The sequence below is a fragment of the Maylandia zebra genome, linkage group LG16, assembly GCF_041146795.1.
Source record: "Maylandia zebra isolate NMK-2024a linkage group LG16, Mzebra_GT3a, whole genome shotgun sequence".
NCBI classification, from domain to species: domain Eukaryota; kingdom Metazoa; phylum Chordata; class Actinopteri; order Cichliformes; family Cichlidae; genus Maylandia; species Maylandia zebra.
The window spans coordinates 17,993,965-18,019,101 of record NC_135182.1 but is presented as its reverse complement, the minus strand read 5'-3'; the positions used below and the strand labels follow the sequence as shown (position 1 = coordinate 18,019,101).

Sequence of the window (25,137 nt, the reverse complement as noted above, 5' to 3'; positions counted from 1 at the left end):
ACTATTTTACTTCACAATCCACTCCCAGTTTTGGTTTATCTCCACTTTCCCCCCTGTGATCCACAGCCCAAATTACTGTATGATTCAGAGAAAATTAACAATAAAATTTGCCCAATTTACTCTACTGTACTCTTAATATTCTCATCTTTGAGCTCAGATTACAGGAAAACTGTAAGAGGTGACACAGATATTTCACTGGATTCTGACTCTGGGTGACCCCCACTCTTCACACTGTCATCCACAGCAAAAATTACTGTACGGTTTTTGAGAAAATTGATAGTAAAATCTTCCCATTTTGCTTTACTGTACTCTACATATTGACATCTTTGAGCTCAGATTACAGGAAAACTATAAGAGGTGACACAGATATCTCACTGGATTATGACTCTGGGTGACCCCCACTCTGCACCCTGTGATCCACAGCCAAATATACTGTACGGTTTCTGAGATTGCTGTGTTGACAGAGTATGATAAAGGCTAAGAAAATATACTGCCTAAAATAATATCAAATTTATACAACAAATTACAAAATTGCCACATCTGCTGTTATTGCCATGTGTTAGAGCATTATTTAGTCATAGAAAATACATATCATTGTAATATCATCAGTAAAAGAAATACTCCCACTATGTAAGACATGTTTTTAAATTCAGTTAATAAATATTGTATCAAGTCCATACAGATGTTTAAAGACATAATGCAAAGCATGTTTGTTTCTTATTGCTTACAAATGTGTTTGCCTTTAACATAATTTACATTTCATTTATACATTTTCACAGACGAAACAATAAAAGAGGTTTCCTGAACTGTTCTTGATGGCCCAAATTTTGAATCCTTTTGAGGGTGATGCATTATCCAAGAAAGTGGGAAATTTGTTCATTGATCTCTGACCCTAGCTGACTATGACGCCTCCTAATTCTGCTTCCAGCCTTGCTGATTAATTTGTTCTTCCTTTTGGCATCCCTGTCACTGATGCTGTCACCAGTTGTACACAGCATCTCTGTTTGTCCACCAGTCTAATCTGTAATTCAGGTGAACCCAGAATTACATGTATCTTAAGATAAGATAAGATAAGATAAGATAAGATAAGATAAGATAAGATAAGATAAGATAAGATAAGATAAGATAAGATAGAACTTTATTAATCCCTCGGGTGGGTTCCTCTGGGAAATTCGACTTCCAAAAAAAGCACAGCAACGACCGAAGTTACAGTTACAGAATTGTTATATATATATATACACACAAACACACACATATATAAATACAGAGACAAATATAAATAAAATATACAAAGGGGATAAATAGAATAAATAGGAATAAAAAATAAAAATACAAGTGAATTGCACATTTCAAGTATTGAGTCTATTGCACTGTTGACTATTTACAAAAAGTATTGCACAAGGTATTGCACAGTGAGGTGAAGAGGCACTACAGCTTAGTTGTTCCCTCCTTTGTCCTCCTGTTTCCCCTCCCTCTCCCCTCCAGAGAGGAGTTAAACAGTCTGATGGCGTGTGGGACAAAGGAGTTTTTAAGTCTGTTAGTTCTTGTCTTGGGGAGAAGCAACCTGTCACTGAACAGACTCTTCTGATTGTTTATGGCCGTGTGCAGAGGATGCCTGGCATTGTTCATAATGTCCAGCAGTTTCTTTAATGTCCTTTTCTCTGCCACTGTCACCAGAGTGTCCAGCTTCATGCCGACCACAGAGCTAGCCCTCCTGATCAGTTTCTCCAGCCTGGATGAGTCCCTCTTTGCTGTGCTGCTCCCCCAGCACACCACAGCATAGAAAAGTACTCCAGCAACCACTGACTGGTAAAACATCCTCAGGAGCTTCCTGCAGATGTTAAAAGACCTCAGCCTCCTGAGGAAGTACAGTCGGCTTTGGGCTTTTTTATACAGGTGCTCTGTGTTGCATGACCAGTCCAGTTTATTGTCCACCCACAGCCCGAGGTACTTGTACTTGTACTTGTTGACCACCTCCACCTCCTCTCCCTCTATCTGAACCGGCAGTGGACCTTCTCTGGACCTCCCGAAGTCCACAACCAGTTCCTTAGTCTTTGAGGTGTTGAGTTGCAGGTGGTTTGTGTGACTCCATGCGACAAAGTTCCTCACCAGACTTCTGTACTCCTCTTCCTGATCATCCCAGATACACCCCATGATGGCCGTGTCATCTGCAAACTTCTGAATATGGCATAATTCAGAGTTGTAGCAGAAGTCAGAGGTGTACAGGGTGAAGAGAAGAGGGGACAGCACAGTTCCCTGTGGTGCTCCTGTGCTGCTGACCACAGTGTCAGACGTGATGTCCTTCAGCCTGACGTACTGTGGTCTGTCGGTGAGGTAGTTGGAGATCCAAGCCACCAGGCAGGGGTCCACCTCCATCCTGTTCAGTTTTTCCTGAAGCATACAGGGCCGGATGGTATTAAAGGCACTGGAAAAGTCAAGAAACAGGATCCTGACCGTGCCTTTTCCCCCATCCAGGTGTGAGTGGGCTCTGTGTAGGAGGTACAGGATGGCATCCTCCACTCCGACACCCGCCTTGTATGCAAACTGTAGTGGGTCCTGGGCATGTTGTACCTGTGGTCGGAGGAGGTTGAGGAAGAGCCGCTCTAGAGTCTTCATAAGATGTGACGTCAGTGCCACCGGTCGGAAGTCATTCAGCTCATTGGGCCGGTTCTTTTTGGGGACCGGGACAATGCAGGATGTCTTCCATAGGGCGGGCACTCTCCCCAGTCGCAGACTGAGGTTGAAGACTCGTTGTAGCGGCTCCCCAAGTTCAGCAGCACACGCCTCTTTGTAATGTTTCAAAAAATATACACTATATGTTGATGGGCATTGTCACACTTTTCTTTCCTTTATAAGTAAGAATCTCTATGGTTTTAATGACAATTCATATACAGATTGTGGAGGACATTTAATTCAACATTCAAAAAAGTTCCTCATCAGCAGACTATAGTACAATTTCAGCCCACCGTTAATAAACCCATCCAATGCAGGGTTATCAGAGAAATTATGCAAATGTTATGTTTTCATGTACTGGTAATCTATTTATCATTTATCATGATTCCTGCTCTGATGATTACTTTCTTCTACTTCTGTAATTTTAATAGATAAAGGATGTTGAACATTAAGCTCCAAACAGGATGAGTGAGGAAGACCACAGAGGAGAATCGTGGATGTAGTAAAAGAATGCATGCAACTGTTTTTTTTTTCATGGTGGAGGAGCAACTTTTGATACTATCTTAAAGAAAAAACACATCAAATTGAAGAGTAAAAATAATGACAACAATATGTCTACATTTTTTTTATTAATTCCTTAAAGTAAATGCAGTCTTGTCATGGTCAGAGTTGCCCACTCATATTTAACTAATTCAAATACAATTACTGCATATCAATGCTTATGTTCTAATAAAAGGCATTGTTTAATACTTCTTCCATGACAACCCAAATAAATCAATGAGAGGGAAACGGGAAGATTAGTAATCAGGCAAGGTTTACTGTTCATTTACCATTCCCTGATAACAGTAAGCTTAACAAAAGAAAAATGTTGGGGACGAGAACCGGGCGGCTGAGCCAGATCAAAGACATTACTAAAACAAAAAGACGCCAACAGCTTCCCTAAAGTGGAAATAAAATAATATGCAAAACAAAAGGCCTGTCTACCTGCTTGACACATACAGTGGGGCAAAAAAGTATTTAGTCAGCCACCGATTGTGCAAGTTCCCCCACCTAAAATGATGACAGAGGTCAGTAATTTGCACCAGAGGTACACTTCAACTGTGAGAGACAGAATGTGAAAAAAAAAAAAATCCATGAATCCACATGGTAGGATTTGTAAAGAATTTATTCGTAAATCAGGGTGGAAAATAAGTATTTGGTCAATAACAAAAATACAACTCAATACTTTGTAACATAACCTTTGTTGGCAATAACAGAGGTCAAACGTTTACTATAGGTCTGTACCAGGTTTGCACACACAGTAGCTGGTATTTTGGCCCATTCCTCCATGCAGATCTTCTCGAGAGCAGTGATGTTTTGGGGCTGTCGCCGAGCAACGCGGACTTTCAACTCCCGCCACAGATTTTCTATGGGGTTGAGGTCTGGAGACTGGCTAGGCCACTCCAGGACTTTCAAATGCTTCTTACGGAGCCACTCCTTTGTTGCCCGGGCGGTGTGTTTTGGATCATTGTCATGTTGGAAGACCCAGCCTCGTTTCATCTTCAAAGTTCTCACTGATGGAAGGAGGTTTTGGCTCAAAATCTCACGATACATGGCCCCATTCATTCTGTCCTTAACACGGATCAGTCGTCCTGTCCCCTTGGCAGAAAAACAGCCCCATAGCATGATGTTTCCACCCCCATGCTTCACAGTAGGTATGGTGTTCTTGGGATGCATCTCAGTATTCTTCTTCCTCCAAACACGACGAGTTGAGTTTATACCAAAAAGTTCTACTTTGGTTTCATCTGACCACATGACATTCTCCCAATCCTCTGCTGTATCATCCATGTGCTCTCTGGCAAACTTCAGACGGGCCTGGACATGCACTGGCTTCAGCAGCGGAACACGTCTGGCACTGCGGGATTTGATTCCCTGCCGTTGTAGTGTGTTACTGATGGTGACCTTTGTTACTTTGGTCCCAGCTCTCTGCAGGTCATTCACCAGGTCCCCCCGTGTGGTTCTGGGATCTTTGCTCACCGTTCTCATGATCATTTTGACCCCACGGGATGAGATCTTGCGTGGAGCCCCAGATCGAGGGAGATTATCAGTGGTCTTGTATGTCTTCCATTTTCTGATGATTGCTCCCACAGTTGATTTTTTCACACCAAGCTGCTTGCCTATTGTAGATTCACTCTTCCCAGTCTGGTGCAGGTCTACAATACTTTTCCTGGTGTCCTTCGAAAGCTCTTTGGTCTTGGCCATGGCGGAGTTTGGAGTCTGACTGTTTGAGGCTGTGGACAGGTGTCTTTTATACAGATGATGAGTTCAAACAGGTGCCATTCATACAGGTAACGAGTGGGGGACAGAAAAGCTTCTTACAGAAGATGTTACAGGTCTGTGAGAGCCAGAGATTTTCCTTGTTTGAGGTGACCAAATACTTATTTTCCACCCTGATTTACGAATAAATTCTTTACAAATCCTACCATGTGGATTCATGGATTTTTTTTCACATTCTGTCTCTCACAGTTGAAGTGTACCTCTGGAGCAAATTACTGACTTCTGTCATCATTTTAGGTGGGGGAACTTGCACAATCGGTGGCTGACTAAATACTTATTTGAGTTAGATTTAAAACCGTTGTAATTGATTACAATGAATGTTCTCATAAGAAGAATTATTTGAATTTAGTTACTATTGTCTTGTTGAAACACAGGTCGCATATATGTGGAAACAACAGGAAACGGAAGTTGTTGTTTCTGTGGTCCCATCTCAGATTAGAGGTAACAACTTTGTCATACGTCACAGTGAGTTCCTGACCCTTAGACCACACAGCTGGCTTGTTGGAGAGGTATGTAAACTAGTTATTTAAAAAAAAAAAGTACTGCATAAGGTTAACGTTAAAGCTGGTGCAGGACATTAGTTTTTCCCTACACATTCAGTAAGTACTACTTTAGATCGACATTCCAGGCATATCCTCATGACTGAATACTGAGTATACGTAAGTTAAAAAAATCTTTATTAAACTTTGTATTCCAAAACTTTATCATGTTTACAAAGTAATAAAAGGTTATTTATTATACTCCTCAGGTCATTGAAAGTCTCCTGCACCACTGGGCCATTCGGCTAAATCAGGGGAATAATATCTACATTATGAACCACTACACGAGCGGTGTGATCCTCTATGGAGAGAGAGAACTAATCAGGAGACAAAGCTTGTCCAAGGTAAAAAAAAATTTTTATATATTCTAGAATTAATTTTTTAAAAGTTCATTAATATCTCGAAATGGAAAAGGTATTGTTGCAAATTTGTAATTAATTCCTAATATGTCACAGGTGAACTTTGACAACTACAGAGCCGTTTTATCCTTTGTGAACATTGGAAATATACACTGGAAGTTTCTGGTTAGTATGAGCAGCATTTCTGTGAAAACAGTTTGTTTCAATAACACATTATTGAAAATTTATGTACTTTTTAAATTTATATATCTATCGCAGTACATAAATGCAGATGACAGCTGTCTGTATTTGGTCGATCCTTCAAGAAACTCTTTGGAGCAGGAAGAGTCTGACCGTGCAGCCAAAAGATTCTGGTAATTATGCGTTATTACATGTATATAATAACATGAAGTATTAGAGAAGTGACAGGAGGACTTAGGAGGTCTTTTTCTAAAGGTGAACGTATGGTTGTAGATTAAAGTTTAATAAAATCTGTGGTTATCAGTTCTTTAAAGAATTTAAAAAAAGAATTCAAAATTACACACATATGTAATTTTAAATAATAAAAAAACCACTGACAGTGTTTAAGCAGTGATACATTTGAGACAGTTAACATTTGTAGATTTAAAAGAACATGTTAATAAGTTTGATACTTCATCTAACATAATGTAGAGCACAGGGCTTTCTGACACACCATTAAAAACAGTGATATGTACTATATGTGTCTTTTTCTGTGTGACTTTTATCTTTCATTTGTATATAAATGTGATGTATGTTATGTTCACAAAGTGAATACTTCAAAATGAGGAGGACATGCTACAACAAAACAGACTGGGTGAATGTGAGACTTCGAGGAGGAGTACTGACACATCCATTTCAACGGGATGGTTCTAGCTGAGGAGTAATGGTCATCATGGTATGGTACCACAGTAACGCAATAATATTTTTCTGTGAAATTAGATAAGAAGATGGGGTGGGGGAAGTTAAAATAACCTTAAAAGGTTAAATTGTGTAAACAGGAAGTGTAACATTTGCAGATGTTTTCAATTAATTGTTTTTGGGGTTTTTTATTTCAGATGGTCAAAGTAGTAATGGAAGCATTCCCAAATAAACCAGAAATGACATTTTTGACGACAAAAAAAGAGATGGCCCAGGCACGAAGGACATTTGCACAGACAATACTTGAGGCCTCCGGTGTGTAATATCTTCTTCAAATGGACATATTTATTTGTGTCAAACTGATGAACACTAACATATGTATATATATATATATATATATATATATATATATATATATATATATATATTTTACACCAGTCTTTACGGTAGCGCCTTTTCGCTTTATGTGCCGATTGAAAGCCTATACCCGCGCACACGTGCGCGCGCGCGAACAGTCGCACGCACATGCGTGCACACAAATTACAATGAAACAGCCCGATACAGTCAATACAATTATGGAAATGTCAGAAATTCATTAAAAATCATCCTAAGTAGTTGATGTCCAACTTTCAACACATCCCTCCTCTGGGACACCTACTGTACCTGTGTGCCAAGTTTCAGCCAGATTTACTGTAGAATTCCTCAGAAATTAAAGGAAACTTATATTCAACGCAATCAGTCAATACAATAGAATTATGTCAATTTTCAGAAATTCATTAAAAATCATCCTGAGTAGTTGATGTCCAACTTTCAACACATCCCTCCTCTGGGACACCTACTGTACCTGTGTGCCAAGTTTCAGCCAGATTTACTGTAAAATTCCTCAGAAATTACAGGAAACTTGTATTCAATCTAATACAGTCAATACAATAGAATTATGTCAATTTTCAGAAATTCATTAAAAATCATCCTGAGTAGTTGATGTACAACTTTCAACACATCCCTCCTCTGGGACACCTACTGTACCTGTGTGCCAAGTTTCATCCAGATTTACTGTAGAATTCCTCAGAAATTAAAGGACATTTATATTCAATCTAATACAGCCAATACACTACAATTATGGAAATTTCAGAAATTCATTAAAAATCATCCTTAGTATTTGAAGTCCAACTTTCAACACATCCCTCCTCCGGGAAACCTGCTGTACGTCTGGGCCAAGTTTCAGCCAGATTTACTTTAATATTCTTCAGAAATTGCAGGGAACTTATGTTCAGTTCAAGAAAGGCTGAAAGACGACCACCACTGAACAAGACACACAAGCTGAAACGTCAAGACTGGGCCAAGAAATATCTCAGGACTGGTTTTTCTAAGGTTTTATGGACTGATGAAATGAGAGTGAGTCTTGATGGGCCAGATGGATGGGCCCGTGGCTGGATTGGTAAAGGGCAGAGAGCTCCAGTCTGACTCAGACGCCAGCAAGGTGGAGGTGGAGTACTGGTTTGGGCTGGTATCATCAAAGATGAGCTTGTGGGGCCTTTTCGGGTTGAGGATGGAGTCAAGCTCAACTCCCAGTCCTACTGCCAGTTCCTGGAAGACACCTTCTTCAAGCAGTGGTACAGCAAGAAGTCTGCATCCTTCAAGAAAAACATGATTTTCATGCAGGACAATGCTCCATCACACGCGTCCAAGTACTCCACAGCGTGGCTGGCAAGAAAGGGTATAAAAGAAGAAAAACTAATGACATGGCCTCCTTGTTCACCTGATCTGAACCCCATTGAGAACCTGTGGTCCATCATCAAATGTGAGATTTACAAGGAGGGAAAACAGTACACCTCTCTGAACAGTGTCTGGGAGGCTGTGGTTGCTGCTGCACGCAATGTTGATGGTGAACAGATCAAAACACTGACAGAATCCATGGATGGCAGGCTTTTGAGTGTCCTTGCAAAGAAAGGTGGCTATATTGGTCGCTGATTTGTTTTTGTTTTGTTTTTGAATGTCAGAAATGTATATTTGTGAATGTGGAGATGTTATATTGGTTTCACTGGTAAAAATCAATAATCGAAATGGGTATATATTTGTTTTTTGTTAAGTTGCCTAATAATTATGCACAGTAATAGTCACCTGCACACACAGATATCCCCCTAAAATAGCTAAAACTAAAAACAAACTAAAAACTACTTCCAAAAACATTCAGCTTTGATATTAATGAGTTTTTTTGGGTTCATTGAGAACATGGTTGTTGTTCAATAATAAAATTATTCCTCAAAAATACAACTTGCCTAATAATTCTGCACTCCCTGTAGGTCTGTTGACAGAGCTCTGTACAGGTCTGCTCGAGCTGACCTGAAAAGGGGTCCCACCTGTCCAGCAACAACACATGGCATGGAATAATAGACATCATAAACCACAGAGGCAGAACTGTGAAAACAGAAAACCTGAGTGTGCAGCTAGCAGAGGAAATAAACAGCTTCTCGCCCGCTTTGAAACACCACAACAGCAGCATTCATCTGCCTCAGCCCTGCTCCCATCCTCATCCTCACCTGGTTCCTGCACCGCTCCATTCACTGTAACGGAGCACGATGTCAGATGTGTGTTCCTAGCAGTGAACCCCAGGAAGGCGGCCGGTGCCCACCAGCTCACCCTCATCTCCACCAGAATCTTCAACCTCTCACTGGATGAAGCAGCCATCCCATCCTGTCTAAAATCAGCCACAATCATCCCAGTACCAAAGAAGTCTCCCATCACCAGCCTGAACTATTATTGCCCTGTGGCCCTCACACCGGTAATCATGAAATGCTTTGAGAGACTAGTCCTTCAGCACACCAAGGATTACCTCCCCCCAGAATTCGACCCCCACCAGTTTGCATACCGTGCAAACAGATTCACAGAAGATGCCATCACCCTCCACTCGGTGCTGAGTCACCTAGAACAGCGGCAGAGCTACGCCAGAATGCTCTTTGTGGACTACAGCTCACCCTTCCACCACTCGCCCATTGAGAGCCTACTAACTTACTGCATCACAGTTTGGTACAGCAGCTGCACTAAGGCGGATAGAGCCACCCTCCCAGCATGTTTGCAATGAGTAGGAGATGCTCTGTATCTCACTGTACAACTGTATAGTGACAAAGGTATTGGGTTCTTTTCTAAAAATTGCTATAAACAGAGGAACCCAAACTGATGAAAAGTGGCGAATATTTTTTTTCAAATGACTATTTTTAGTGGATTTTTGATATAGAAGCAGAATGACAGAATGTTAAAAGAAGTTACTTTTAGTCATTCTAAGCTGGGCATTGCGTTCTCTGGCTGTTCAAAGCCATGGAACTTTAGACTTTCCAAGCAAATAATGATGGCCATACTGATGTTCTTTTCAGTACATTTTACTTTATGTTCATTTTCATTTTTATGATGTTTCTATTTTTACATAATTCCTCCCACATAGCAAAATTGGTATGGCCTGGATCTGTCCTACACAATGTGCTTACACATGGCCTGCGTACCGCAAAGAATGACGGCCCTATGGTGGCCCAGATCTGGTTTACCAGAGGTGGCCCACACATGAGCCAGCACAAGGCCAGTTGCAGACACACTGCTGGCCCTGTGCTGGCCCAGAACAGTTTCAGCTCTGGCCCCAGATGTCAGCCTAATGTGTACCTTAGCCATGTAAGCCATGTAATAACAACATGTGCTGGAACATAATAGTGCAAAAGTAACATGACGAAACTCTGTTCAGACAGTGAATGGACTGATTCTTATACAGCACTTTTTTACTCACCCATATTACTCAAAGTGCTCTATACAACATGTCACATTCACCCAATCAGGCCAAATGTGGCATGCCATCACATAAACAGTGCCATCTTACCATGCCAGAAGTCAGCCAGCAGTGCCGGCTTGACACCAGATCCAGGCAAGACCCGTCTGCTATGTGGGATGACTTGTTCTTTTGGCATTTTAGTTGTGGATTATGTTTGGGCTGTGTCTCTTGCCCTTTCAGTATTGTTTTCTTGTGCGTCTAAGTGTCCCTTTGTTTCTTTTTAGGTTATGTAGTATGGGTTAGAGATATTTTGTATGTTGTTTTTGTTTAATAAATCCGCCTTTTGGATTATTCCCTGATGTGCCTGAGTTCTGTTATTTAGTGTCACTTTGAAAGGACACACATCCAGCATTGACATATAATTGTTCTTTCAATTTTTGATAAAGATTACAGTGAATTAAGATGTAACTTGGCACACAGGACGCCCAGAGGAGGGATGTGTTGAAAGTTGTACCTCAACTACTCAGGATGATTTTTAATGAATTTTTGAAAATTGACATAATTCTATTGTATTGACTGTATTAGATTGAATACAAGTTTCCTGTAATTTCTGAGGAATTTTACAGTGAATCTGGATGAAACTTGGCACACAGGTACAGTAGGTGTCCCAGAGGAGGGATGTGTTGAAAGTTGGACATCAATTACTCAGGATGATTTTTAATGAATTTTTGAAAATTGACACAATTCTATTGTATTGACTGTATTGAATTGAATATAAGTTTCCTTTAATTTCTGAGGAATTCTACAGTAAATCTGGATGAAACTTGGCACACAGGTACAGTAGGTGTCCCAGAGGAGGGATGTGTTGAAAGTTGGACATCAACTACTCAGGATGACTTTTAATGAATTTTTGAAATAAACATAATTGTAGTGTTTTGACTGTATTGCACTGAATATGAGTTTACTGTGAATTCTGAGTAATATTACAGTAAATCTGGGTAGAACCTGTCCCAGAAGAGGATTGTGTTGAAAGCTTGGCATCAACTTTTAAGAATGATTTTTAATGAATTTTTGAATATGCAACCAGACTGTCACGATGGCTGTATTGGGCTGTTCCATTGTAATTTGTGCGCGCGCGTGTGCGCGAGTCTGGGCTTTCAATCAGGATATAAAGCGAAAAGGCGCTACCGTAAAGACTGGTGTAAAAGCGCAAGGAAATCTATGCGGCGGATAGGAGGCGGCTGGCTTGACCGCGGCTCACAAATGACGGCTCACTTTACCGCGGTCAAATAGAGCACATTTCATTCATAATGAGGTAAATCCAAGACCATCATGTATTCATGATTTGAATCCTGGGTTGTGTGAAATCCCAGAAATAAAATAATAGACAAAGTGAATCTGTGAACTAAGGTGTAGGTCTGTTAGGTTATGTTGTGGTGATCCTTGGGTTGGGGGATTTGTGTTCATACTGGAGTGCAAAATTAAAACCAATGGAAGATGGACAAGAAAAGTTCAAAGTTATCAGGTGCTCAGTTTAGAAAAAAGAGAAAAGAAGAGGAGGAGAAACGAGCAAAAGATACAGGTAAGCAGATGTGTCATTGGATAATGGCAGGTCATCCTGAAACAATCAGAATACTTTAATAATCCCTAAGGAAATAAAATAGAGCACATTTCATTCATAATGTTGTAAATTCATGATTTGAATCCTGGGTTGTGTGAAATCGCAGAAATAAACCCTGGACAACGCAAATCTGTGAACTAAGTTGTATGTTGTGTTGTTCCAAATCTAAGGAGCTTGGAAAGAAAAGCATCTGGACTTCTTTAAATTGCTTGAAGACGTTTCACCTCTCATCCGAGAAGCTTCTTCATTTCTAAGGGTCAAATTGTGGAGAGTCCCAGATTTAACCCAAGTGGGAGTTTCCCCCCAAAGAGAGACAAATGACCCCCTGATGATCCTCTACCTAATCACTAGGCGTGAAAGCGGGTGTGAGTCACAATCCAGAGTTTCGGGTGAGTTCATTGTGAAACCTAGCCCCACCCTATCATGTGATTTCCTGAGGTCAGATGGCCCAGGATGTGAGTGGGTGCTAAGGCTGCTGGGAAGGGATCTCAAAACTGGATTATGGCAGACAGTCGGTGTCGTAAGCCACCGCCTCTGTTCAAAGATATTTGCTCACAGTGGACATAGATGGCTTCTTTCACTCCTCTTTCAAACCATCTGTCCTCTCTGCCCAAAATGTGAACATTGGCATCCTCGAAAGAGTGTCCTTTATCCTTAAGATGCAGATGGACTGCTGAGTCTTGTCCTGTGGAGGTGGCTCTTCTGTGTTGTGCCATGCGCTTGTGAAGTGGCTGTTTGGTCTCTCCAATGTAGAGGTCTGGACATTCCTCGCTACACTGTACAGCATACACCACATTGTTTAGTTTGTGTTTTGGAGTTTTGTCTTTCGGGTGAACCAGTTTTTGTTTGAGTGTGTTGCTGGGTCTGAAATGCACTGGGATTTCGTGCTTGGAGAAAACTCCCTTGAGTTTTTCTGATACACCGGCTACATAGGGGATGACAATGTTGTTGCTTCTGTCTTTCTTATCCTCCCTAGCTGGTGTCTGATCTTCTGTTCTGTGCCTCTTTGTTGACTTTATAAATGCCCAATAAGGATAACCGCATGTTTTAAGTGCTTCCTTTACATGTGTGTGTTCCTTCTTTTCCCCCTTTAGGCTTAGAGGGAACATGTGTAAGGTCCTAATTATTCCAAGTTTGTGTTCCAGAGGGTGACAGGAGTCAAAGAGGAGGTACTGGCCCATGTGTGTGGGCTTCCAGTAAACTTCACTGTTGAGGTTGCCATTCTCCTCAATGTGCACAGGGCAGTCTAGGAAACGCAAACAGTTATCTTTTGTGTCTTGTTTGTGCCTTCCTGTTCCAACTGTCAGCAGCACAGACACTGTCCAAAAAGGTGGACAGAAACATTTTAAATGATTTAAGAGACATAAAAAAAAACAAAAAAAAACAAACACCCGAGGCATTGCCAGCATTTTTCTGTAAATAGCTGTATATAACTTTGCTGCTTGAAAAATATGGACATATTTTTTTCTAATTTACAACTTATGTTTCAGACTATGAAAATGAGTTGTTGAACATGTTTGTGGTTTTCACAGAAAAAAAAAACGACTTTTTTTTCTACTTTTTGTGGGGGGGGGGGGGGGGGGGGGGGTTGTGATTTTAGTTCTAGTGTATTAATATAATGTGGGGGTTTTTTTATAATGTGTGTTTTTGGTTTTTTTGTTGTTGTTTTTTTAAATGTGCAAGCAGACACATGAAGCTGTAAAAATGATACCAACTCAAGGTAAACAGTTTTTAAAGGTGAAATATATAGGTAAAATCAAAAGTTATCAGAAACAGCTTAATATACCGTTTTAACCACATACGGACCCCAGAGGTTTAATAAAGGATTGTTGTGCTCTTTGCGCTCATGTCCACTAGAGGGCAGTATTGATGAGATGAGATTCCATCCTCAAAGCTTTGATTCAGTCTATTCCTCTTTGTAATATCTGCTTCTCTCACATGGCTAACAATATATTTTATTGTTTTATTGACTTTAATACTTAATGCAAAACATAATGGAAAATTATTGAAAGAGATGGTTATATTATTTCCTACTTGTACTGTTAAATTACCCCAATTCTTTGATCTTTGGGCTGAAGGAAGAACAACACTGATATTATAAATGCTCAATTAACAATCACTTTAATCAATACACTCTTATTATTCCATATAAACACAATGAGCAATACAATCATCCGGATGGGAGATGTGCACAGACAAAATGTCGGACCGTTACTCAAACTCATATAGCCTCTGGTGGCCCCCACCTTGTCATAAAACCTAGAACCTTGGCTCCCTGTTTTTCTGCTCCTGGCTAATGTGGGGGAGAAGCTCCCGTACAGTGCGCTCTGTTCTTTCTACAATCACAAAAAGAAGGCCATGATTCTCTGCAAACAGTATTCTCTTTATAGATCAGAATAAATCAGCAATATGAAGGACCATAAAACAGTGTAACTCATTCACAGTAAATCAGCAGTATAATGTAATACAAATCAGTCAAATAAATCTAATAATTTCACCTTCTTCTAACTCAGGAGTATAATGCAACCTAAAACTATAATGCGTTCATAAGCTTAAATCAGAGGTATAATGTGGCCTATAGTCATACGATGATTCAGCAACTCTTTGATTAGAGGTATAATGTAACATAAGACAGTGTAATAATCTCACAGTACCAATTTCATCATCCCCATTCACCCGTCTGTTCGTGACACTTATAAAGTCCTAAACACATTTTGCTTGTTGTTTTTAAATTGGAGTTGGGTGTGGAACAGAAGAAGGCTGTAAGTATGCTTAACTGGTCATGTGAATGCATTTGTGAGGATATCATTTAAAAGGGGTTCTTTGCTAAGTCTTCCATTACTTGTAGACACAACACCGGCTTATCCATGAGTTTGGTGCCTTTTGTTTTATGATTTACAGTTCAGTGGTTAGTAGCTTAGTGTTCTGGGCCAGCTGTGAGAACAGTGAGCTCCTGTGGCATGCTGTGACTGAGTTTTAACTGAGATCTGTGAGTAATGCCTGTTCTTTTGTTTGGGTGATATACTGGCACAGCAGTCTCAGCAGCTTTGTCTTTTCCTGGTCCTACTATTATCTTCCCTCATCCTCCAGATCTTATTCAGGGTGAATAGTTAAAAGAGGACAAGCTATGACCAAACCATTTTCAAAAACATTTATTTCAGAGGTGCTCTACAAAACGTACAACAACCACAAGTCAGAATGCAGAAGCAGCAAAGAGATTAAATCACCCTTTCTCACTCCCGAGGCTTAACATCCCGACGTTTTGTCACGTCCCGCGGCGTTCCTGAGGAACGCGAAAGGTGACCGTCCGCATTCTCGTGGTACGCGCCGGGTCATGGATGGAATCCAGTGGAGTGACAGTCCCGCGGTAATAGACGTTCCAGCCCTAAACCTAACCTTATCCCTAACCATAACCATGTTCCTAACGTTAAACAGCACTTTAATGACGTGAAATAGTGTTTTCCCAAGTGATTTTAAGAAAAAGAGCAAACGTGTAGAAAGAGTCCAAACGGTTCTCATGTTTCCTCATTTTTCCGATGTTGTCCTTTAGGAACGTGTTAATATGTTGACGATTTGTCACCTAGTGTAAAATGTTACACTTTGGGAGTGAGAACGTGTTGAAATCACATTTGCAAACGAAATAATGCTGGTACCTTTCTGTAAATAAATGAAACTAAGGGATCCTTTTTTTAAACATGTTGCAGAAAACAGTAAAACAGATTCGATAAAAATCAGTAATGTAACACAATTGTGTTACATTACCACAGCATTTACACATATTTAGGTTTTCAATTATTTTTTTGAAATTTACATTTAATCAACAAACAAACAAACATACAAAAACATATCAGTTCACCTTCATTTCACCTCAGTCCCAAACCCCGCACCCACCCTGGTGATCCATGGTTTTACAGCAATGGCTTTCAGCAGATTATGACCCACAGTTTTTGAACCACTGTTTTAAAGTGCACATGAAACACTACATGCCTAAAGTCTACATCTTACATCATGGAGCCCTGCTCTCAAAAACTGACATAAATTTAACACTGTCTGTCAGTCTGGATTGAAGAAATAAGTGCTTAAAGTTAAAGTTTTTGATTGGCACCAAATTGTGCCAGTACAGAATATCACATCACTGAGTTGTCTGGTTTGTTGCGACAAATAGACTTCCATTAGCTTATGTTAGCGAACTAGTGACAGAACCTGGTGACATAATGATCTGTACTAGGACATGATGTTGCTATACATATTCTTAAACTTTAAGCACCTATTTCTTAAACCAAGCTTCACAGACAGTGCTAAATCTACAGTTGTATGAAAAAGTGTTCACCTGCTTGATTACAAGACTTGATTACAGTTGTTCCTGCTAAGGGTGGCACAAACATTTATTGGTTTAAGTTAATTGCTTAGCTTAATAACAAACACGTTAATTTAGAAACTGCATTTTGTGTGTATTTGTGTCATCTTTGTCCACTGTTTAAATTTGTTTGATGATTTGAAACCTTTGTGAAAAACATACAACAACAACAACAACAACAACAAAAGAGTTTAGAGGGCAGAGGTGCTCCCAACCAACCTCTTCTCTGAGTCTGGCTCCAGGAGGGGCCCCTCACCCATCACCAATTTGAACTGGGGATCTTACCAGGGGCAAATTGCTCCCAACATCATAGCTCCTAGATTCACTGGGGCACACAAACCACTCCACCACATTAAGGTGCTAATTAATGAGGGGTGAGCTCATTGTGAAACCTGGCCAGGTTTCACAATGAGCTCAACCGAAACCACCAGATGCTTTTCTTTCCAAGCTCCTACGATGACCTGGATGACTGAGAACCTTCACAGACGTCTGGTGTGAATGTTTGTTCTGGGTGTCTGAGTGCTGTATTGAACTGTCTGCGTGAGCTTCTGTGACTTACTGGTAATACATCTGTTGTTATGAATGGTTGATGTGTCAGAACTTGTCCTTGCATTAGATTGTAAACTTAAAACGTAACATTAACATTGTTACCCTTAATGAAGGGACATACTAATATCCAGGTGGGGGAAAAATAAACAAATGAATTTACAGTAACTACATTAATATAGCTTCTGATGAAAGCAGTTCACACTCTTGGTAGAAACACAAGCACAGCTCTCAAGTGCCATTAATGTTGTTACACATCAAAACAAAGGAACAGCCACATCCAAAATGCTGTGGCAGAGTGGGACTCAATTAACAATGTTTTGCTTTTAAAATGCTGTAATTACTGCAAATATAAAGTATAGTGACAGCAAGACAGAAACATTCATATCCATGGATTCAAAAAAAAAAAAAGACATTCAGGATTATAAAAGTACCGAGTACCTCGACCTGTTCATGCGTTCATCTACAAGCTGACCCTGGAACATGCTGGTGGAGCCTTCAGTCCAGATGGGCAATTATCTGCGCCCACAGCTGTCAGAGGATGCTGAGGCAGAAAATTCAGAATATATAAGAAGTATTCAGCTTCTAATAATGTTGCAAACATCTATTCAACTTAATACAAGCTACAATGCTTCTTTTAACGTCAGCTTAATTGTTGGCTGACTTATTGTGGTGTTAAAAATAATTCAGAATGAATAACTACAAGTTCCAGCAGACAAATGGAGAAACATTGTTGTAAACACATTGAAACAAATTTGCCGTTACTGACTTCGTGCTGTTCTTGCTCTGCTTCATTTGCTGAAAAATTCTTCCAACAAAATGTCACAGTTGCAATCTTCTCCATACTTTTTACCCATTTCATTTACAAAACTGCTTTTTGAGATTTGTGATGGAATTAACCAATTATATTTGTGATTGTTCAAATTTAATCGGTTGACTGAGAGTTGTGTAAAAAAGCAAGCCCTAAAAAAGCCTTATATCTGAAGTCCTACATATTATACTACATATTAGGTGTATACAAAGTTATTGTTCTTTGAAAGCGTCCAGATTTATAAAAGCACCATGCTGCTGTCCCAGCGACATTCAGGGAAAGCAAAACGAGAAATAAGTAAATTTAGTTTTTATATTTCACATTCAAAACTTCCTTGTACTGAAAGGTTTTAAGGTACAAAAACAAAGGAGATGAACTTGCTATGACTTTGGAAAAACCTTTCACAGGGTAGGTGTCATGGTCCGGGTGAGTACAGGGTTTTTCCACTCCGCTGGGCTCCACCTTCAGGCAGAGACTCCAATCAGCTTCCACACCTGGTTCCAATCAAGTCACCAGCATATAAGACCAGCATTCACAACAGACCTCTGCCAGATCTTTTGCTAACTCACGTTAGTGCTAGGCTGCCAAGCCCTTGTGAGAGCCCTTAACTCCTGCTTTTCTCCTCACCGTGTTTTCTTTGTCATAGGACCCACCTGGCAGTCGCATTTCCCAAGCTAAACTACCCACATCTCCGCCTGGACGCTGGTTCTGTCATCTGGTTGCTTCCTTTCCATCATTGGACTACACCTACCTGCCTCCCTGCCAAGTCCCTCACTCCAAATATATTGTGGATCCTCTCTGGACACCCCCTCCTCGCATGACACTTTAACCTACAATGCGTAAGCCCTAACCACCACAGTCTAATCCTTCAGCTGTGATTCACTAGACTGCCACTGACTACTTGTCTCCTCTCATTATAGTGACTGCGTACCTCCATCCAAGCCACTGCCCCTTTTTCCATTCCCAGGATCCATCCATGAAATCTAGCACCTAGTCATAGCACTCAGAGTTTCATGTTCATAGTTTGGCCTCACAGTTCTCAGTACAGAGCTTCCACAGTTCATAGCTTCCACAGTTCATAGCTTCCACAGTTCATAGCTTCCACAGTTCAGAGCATCCGTAGTTTCCTGCTTCGTAAGTTCACTAGGCACTGTAAATAAAGCACTGTGTTCACGCCCGTTTTGCCTCCCTCTGTGTCTGCATTTGAGTCCACACCCACAGCCTGGCCCTCTCGGCCCTAACAGTAGGAGAAGTAATGGATTTCAAACCATTGCTTATTACCGTCATAGGGTGAGTCATCCATTTTAATTTAAGTCTAGATGTTAATGTTCCTTTTTATTCCCTTTTATAGAAGTCCACAGAGAAAGAAAACAGAATAACTTCACAATGACACATCTACAAAACCTCAAATCCAAAACTCAGTAACAAAACCAGAAAGATTTAGACAAACTGCAGAGCTAAATCCTCACCTGATGCCAGACAATGTGAAGACAATCTTAGTTTTAGTAAGGTTTCACACCACACTCCTCGTGCCTGTAAGCCAAGTCCTGCTAACTCTGTGACCACAGTCTTGTACATCGGTCTGCAACTTAACAGAATAAAATGGTGAGAAATGTCTTCTCTTTTTGTTTTAATGATTTGAGAGCATTCAATAAAATGCAGCCAAACAGGATCAAGTTTTAATACCATCAAGTTTTAATACCAGACAATAAAATATTTCAGTTTCACCACTGGGTCCATTAAGCTCACAGTTATGTCACATGATTAACACCAGTGGAAAGAAGAAGAAGAGTTTGCTGTCTCGAGCAGTGAAAAAAAATCAATTAATGTAGTTTTAGAGCTACTTACCGGAAAAAAGAAAACATTAATATTTAAACACACAAATACTGCATTTACCAGGAATTTCTCACTTGTAATGGATCAGCAGTGAAGTACAGACAGAGAAGCCAAGAACTGCTGAGTGACACTGGTGCAGTTTATTGTGAAAAGAGTTTATGTGTAATCAAATATACAGGGCAAATAAAACCGCTTTGTCATGTGAAAGAAAATATTCATATTGCTTGTAATTTCACTGTCGATTTATGAATATAATTCTTTTCTTATTAACTATTACTGTGAAAGAATCACAGCATGGAGCTTAAATGCTGAAGATATTTAATGACGTTTTACAGAATCAGTTATAACAACACATTTACACAAATTCTGTTATTATAAATTTGAGTTTCTTTTACTTTTTCTATTTTATGCAGCTCTATTTCGTAATTGTACTCATCTAAAATGTAAATATACTTTTGCACCCTTTACGCCAACTCATTTGACAATTCAAATAAACATTGTTTAATTTTAGGAATCAGTATTTCATATTACTACGTCCTAACTTTTCGTATTAACTGCATGCCTAATGAAAATAACCTGCCTTAAAGAACAAGCAATTCTAGATCTCAGAACCACCTGAGAAGATGCTGATTTATTTGGTTACTATTTATTTTGGAAAGTGTCATCCATATTATTGACTGACACATCACCTGTCTGTTCCAGTTTGAGAGCAATGAAACAAGCCCAGTTTTTCATCTTGTCTGGTGAGCTGAAACAGCTCATGCAGTCCACATGGACACAGTTCCCAACACCACTACTGCAAAAGCAAATACTGTCTGGGTCTCCACCCAACAGCTCACATGATTTCAGACAAGTTTGAACTGGCTTTTCTGTCACACATCACAATTTCCTTATATTGCACAATGTCCCTTGACTACTGTGACGGAAAATAGGAAAACGGCATTCAGAAAACCATACAAAAATATCTGCTCCAATCTATCACTGGACTTTGGCGTTGGTTAATGACAAAAAACACAACAAAAAAACATCACACTTTTTCTCTAGAGAAAACGTAAAAATGAAATAATCACAAAGTAGGTAATTTTCCATACTTTTTATTGTGCTTTTAAGCTGAAGAAGGCATGATTCATGAGCGTACTGGATTGATTCATTGACCAACAGGATGTCAGTGGAAAATACACTGCTGTTGGCCTTCAGCTTTTAGGCCCATATTCTGTGGCTGGCTTGATTCAAAATTGGTTAAGCTACATACCTCAGATTGATAATGATCTACCTAAATGTAAGAACTTTTTACCAATTTGTAAACAATAATTAAAAACAGCAAAAGGCAAATGTACATTTCTGGACAATGTAATAGTATTGCAAACACAATCAATAAGAACTACGTACTGCTTCACTCGTTTGTTGCAGGAGTTCTTTTCGAAAAACAACCCGCGATAGTTGAAATCCATGAAATAGCTAGCTGTAAAACCCCTTACTACACAGTTTATACAGTTTTCTCAGACAGGCATGAACACTTTCACACTTTTCTCTCCTGTTTAGACTATCCACACTAGCCCTGTCATGGTTCTGGGTCATTTTGACCCAGCTTTTTCTGTTTCTATGTTTTGGTATGTTTCTGATTATGATTTATGTTCTGATTATTTAGTGATACTGTTTTGATTATGGTTATTATTTTTGCAGGTTTAGTTCCGTGTCAAGTCTGTCTCACTCTGTCTAGTCCATGTCTTAGTAAAGTGTCTTGTTTCCTGTTTTACTTTGAAGGTTCAGGTTCATGCCTGATGTCAATGTGTTCAGTTGTATTTTTCCCCTCGTTAGCCTAGTTTCTCCCAGCTGTGTCTCCCTCCTGTTGCCAATTCCCTGATTACCGCCCTGTGTATATAAGCCCTATGTTTTCCTGCGCTCTCTGTTGAGTCGTCTGCGTTACGCCGTGTCAGTCTGCATTACTCTGTGTAACCCGGTGTTCTTTCTGCGTCTCTCTGCCATCTCTCTCTGTGCATTTTGCTCCTCCTCCCGTGAGTGTTTGGTAGTGATGGCCAAATGAAGCTTTCTGAAGCATTGAAGCTTGTATTGAAGGAGGTTTTTTTGGAGGTTAAAAAAAATTGGTTTATTTGTTTAATAAATAGTTTTGACCAGTAAACTCTCCTTGTTTAAACATGCACCATGGTGTGGTCTTTCTTTGCTTGTGACTTCTTGATGTTGGTAAATACAATAATTGAAAAATACCACATTACATATAATATACATATAATAATGTACAACACATTATGGAGTATGCTTCTGCTGTGAGGTCCTGCCTCCCTGCACTTGTGCAAGAGCTAGACGGGTGTATTTATAAATAATATTATATTAGGGAAGTTTTCCTAGACATATTTTTGACCTGTGGGTAGAATTGATTGTGAAATGGAAAGGGAAAACTTGCAAATTAAAAACATGATGCATTTAAAGTAACCCTTTTTCATTTTTATTTAAGAAGAGAATTTGTTCTAGTGTGCGATGGCCGAACCTGTTCCTTTTCGTGGAGATCATTTCTCCTGCCTTAAGGAAAATCCCTTCACATGGCACAGAAGAGGCTGGAGTGCAGAGAAACTGGTAGAGATGCAGTTATACAGTCTACCTGGGCCCCACAAACTATCAGCTAAAGAGAATAAATAAATTCAATTGCTGCACATTTGGCAGACTAACATTTTCAGATTAATTAAACCATAAAATATATATTTTTATAACATTACATGTAAAGAGTCAAGTTTTTTTTCTAAAGTTATTTAATGATATTTATATTATAAAAGCAGATTTTTTTGACATTTTAAGTTTTTTCCCGTTATATTCCTCGCTGGCTTCAAATCTCTCAGTGGAATGATCAGTGGTTCACTATCTGTCACCATCAAAACACCACAAATCCCGCGAATGATTCACTTACTTATAAACCATTGAATCAGACACCGAAGCAGTTAGGCTCTAAATTAAGCTTCGGACGTCACTGGTCACGTGACTCTGGCCAAACGAATCAAACTTCGACACAGTGCTTCTGAAGCTTCTGACCTTTTTTTTGCATTGGAAGACACCGAGAGAATATGGAAGCCCGTCTGTAGTCAAAAGGTTTATATTATTATATTATTTATATTATTACCTGTTGAGTTAGAAGTCATTTTATGGAAAAAAAAAATTTTCCCAAGTGGACCCTTACAGCTTTGCTATAAGGGTCCACTTGATAGTCATCAAGGACAGGACATGGGATAGATAAAGAAGAAGAAAAAGACTAGTTGGGAAGAAAGTGTACAGAAGGAGTGGGAAATAAAAATAGAGAAACGATGGAGAGAGAGAGGGAGAAAACACTGAAGATCTGCTTCAACACAGACAGTCATATCCAAGACCAATTAATCTAATATTATTAAAGTCTGACCAATACTCCAGAAGGAGTAGTGATTCTTGTGAACATGGAAAAGTGCCCATGAAGCAAAATAAATGACCTTGATTACAATTTAGGTAAACACTCATTAGGTGATTCTTGTGCATCTGTAATGAACATTTGTCCATTGGTCTATATTTTTTGACTTGTTTGAGCTATCCCCATTGAGCTATGGGGCGATCGTGGCTCAAGAGTTGGGAGTTTGCCTTGTAATCGGAAGGTTGCCGGTTCGAGCCCCGGCTTGGATAGTCTCGGTCGTTGTGTCCTTGGGCAAGACACTTCACCCGTTGCCTACTGATGGTGGTCAGAGGGCCCGGTGGCGCCAGTGTCCGGCAGCCTCGCCTCTGTCAGTGCGCCCCAGGGTGGCTGTGGCTACAATGTAGCTTGCCATCACCAGTGTGTGAATGTGTGTGTGAATGGGTGGATGACTGGATATGTAAAGCGCTTTGGGGTCCTTAGGGACTAGTAAAGCGCTATATAAATACAGGCCATTTACCATTTACCATCCTGCTAAGTCCTGGTATACTAAATGGAGAACAGCCTGTGCTTCTATTGATATCTCAAGTGTTTGTGCTGCCTCTTTTAGCCCAAAGAGGAAGGAAACCACAAAACTAGTTCAATGAGAAGATGCCTTTTTCCTTGTTGCATATACAGTGGGGCAAAAAAGTATTTAGTCAGCCACCGATTGTGCAAGTTCCCCCACTTAAAATGATGACAGAGGTCAGTAATTTGCACCAGAGGTACACTTCAACTGTGAGAGACAGAATGTGAAAAAAAATCCATGAATTCACATGGTAGGATTTGTAAAGAATTTATTCGTAAATCAGGGTGGAAAATAAGTATTTGGTCAATAACAAAAATACAACTTAATACTTTGTAACATAACCTTTGTTGGCAATAACAGAGGTCAAACGTTTACTATAGGTCTTTACCAGGTTTGCACACACAGTAGCTGGTATTTTGGCCCATTCCTCCATGCAGATCTTCTCGAGAGCAGTGATGTTTCGGGGCTGTCGCCGAGCAACACGGACTTTCAACTCCCGCCACAGATTTCCTATGGGGTTGAGGTCTGGAGACTGGCTAGGCCACTCCAGGACTTTCAAATGCTTCTTACGGTTTTGGATCATTGTCATGTTGGAAGACCCAGCCTCGTTTCATCTTCAAAGTTCTCACTGATGGAAGGAGGTTTTGGCTCAAAATCTCACGATACATGGCCCCATTCATTCTGTCCTTAACACGGATCAGTCGTCCTGTCCCCTTGGCAGAAAAACAGCCCCATAGCATGATGTTTCCACCCCCATGCTTCACAGTAGGTATGGTGTTCTTGGGATGCAACTCAGTATTCTTCTTCCTCCAAACACGACGAGTTGAGTTTATACCAAAAAGTTCTACTTTGGTTTCATCTGACCACATGACATTCTCCCAATCCTCTGCTGTATCATCCATGTGCTCTCTGGCAAACTTCGGACGGGCCTGGACATGCACTGGCTTCAGCAGCGGAACACGTCTGGCACTGCGGGATTTGATTCCCTGCCGTTGTAGTGTGTTACTGATGGTGACCTTTGTTACTTTGGTCCCAGCTCTCTGCAGGTCATTCACCAGGTCCCCCCGTGTGGTTCTGGGATCTTTGCTCACCGTTCTCATGATCATTTTGACCCCACAGGATGAGATCTTGCGTGGAGCCCCAGATCGAGGGAGATTATCAGTGGTCTTGTATGTCTTCCATTTTCTGATGATTGCTCCCACAGTTGATTTTTTCACACCAAGCTGCTTGCCTATTGTAGATTCACTCTTCCCAGTCTGGTGCAGATCTACAATACTTTTCCTGGTGTCCTTCGAAAGCTCTTTGGTCTTGGCCATGGCGGAGTTTGGAGTCTGACTGTTTGAGGCTGTGGACAGGTGTCTTTTATACAGATGATGAGTTCAAACAGGTGCCATTCATACAGGTAACGAGTGGGGGACAGAAAAGCTTCTTACAGAAGACGTTACAGGTCTGTGAGAGCCAGAGATTTTCCTTGTTTGAGGTGACCAAATACTTATTTTCCACCCTGATTTACG

General features: G+C 40.2%; 1 long non-coding RNA gene across 1 annotated transcript; it reads left to right on the top strand.

The window, feature by feature from the left end:
• Nucleotides 1-5,617: 5,617 nt before the first annotated feature.
• On the top strand, nucleotides 5,618-7,029 carry LOC143412889 (uncharacterized). The gene is made up of 5 exons (XR_013093402.1): nucleotides 5,618-5,872; nucleotides 5,984-6,052; nucleotides 6,146-6,240; nucleotides 6,656-6,782; nucleotides 6,943-7,029. It is a non-coding gene; the product is annotated as an uncharacterized LOC143412889 (long non-coding RNA).
• The last annotated feature ends 18,108 nt before the right edge of the window (nucleotides 7,030-25,137 follow it).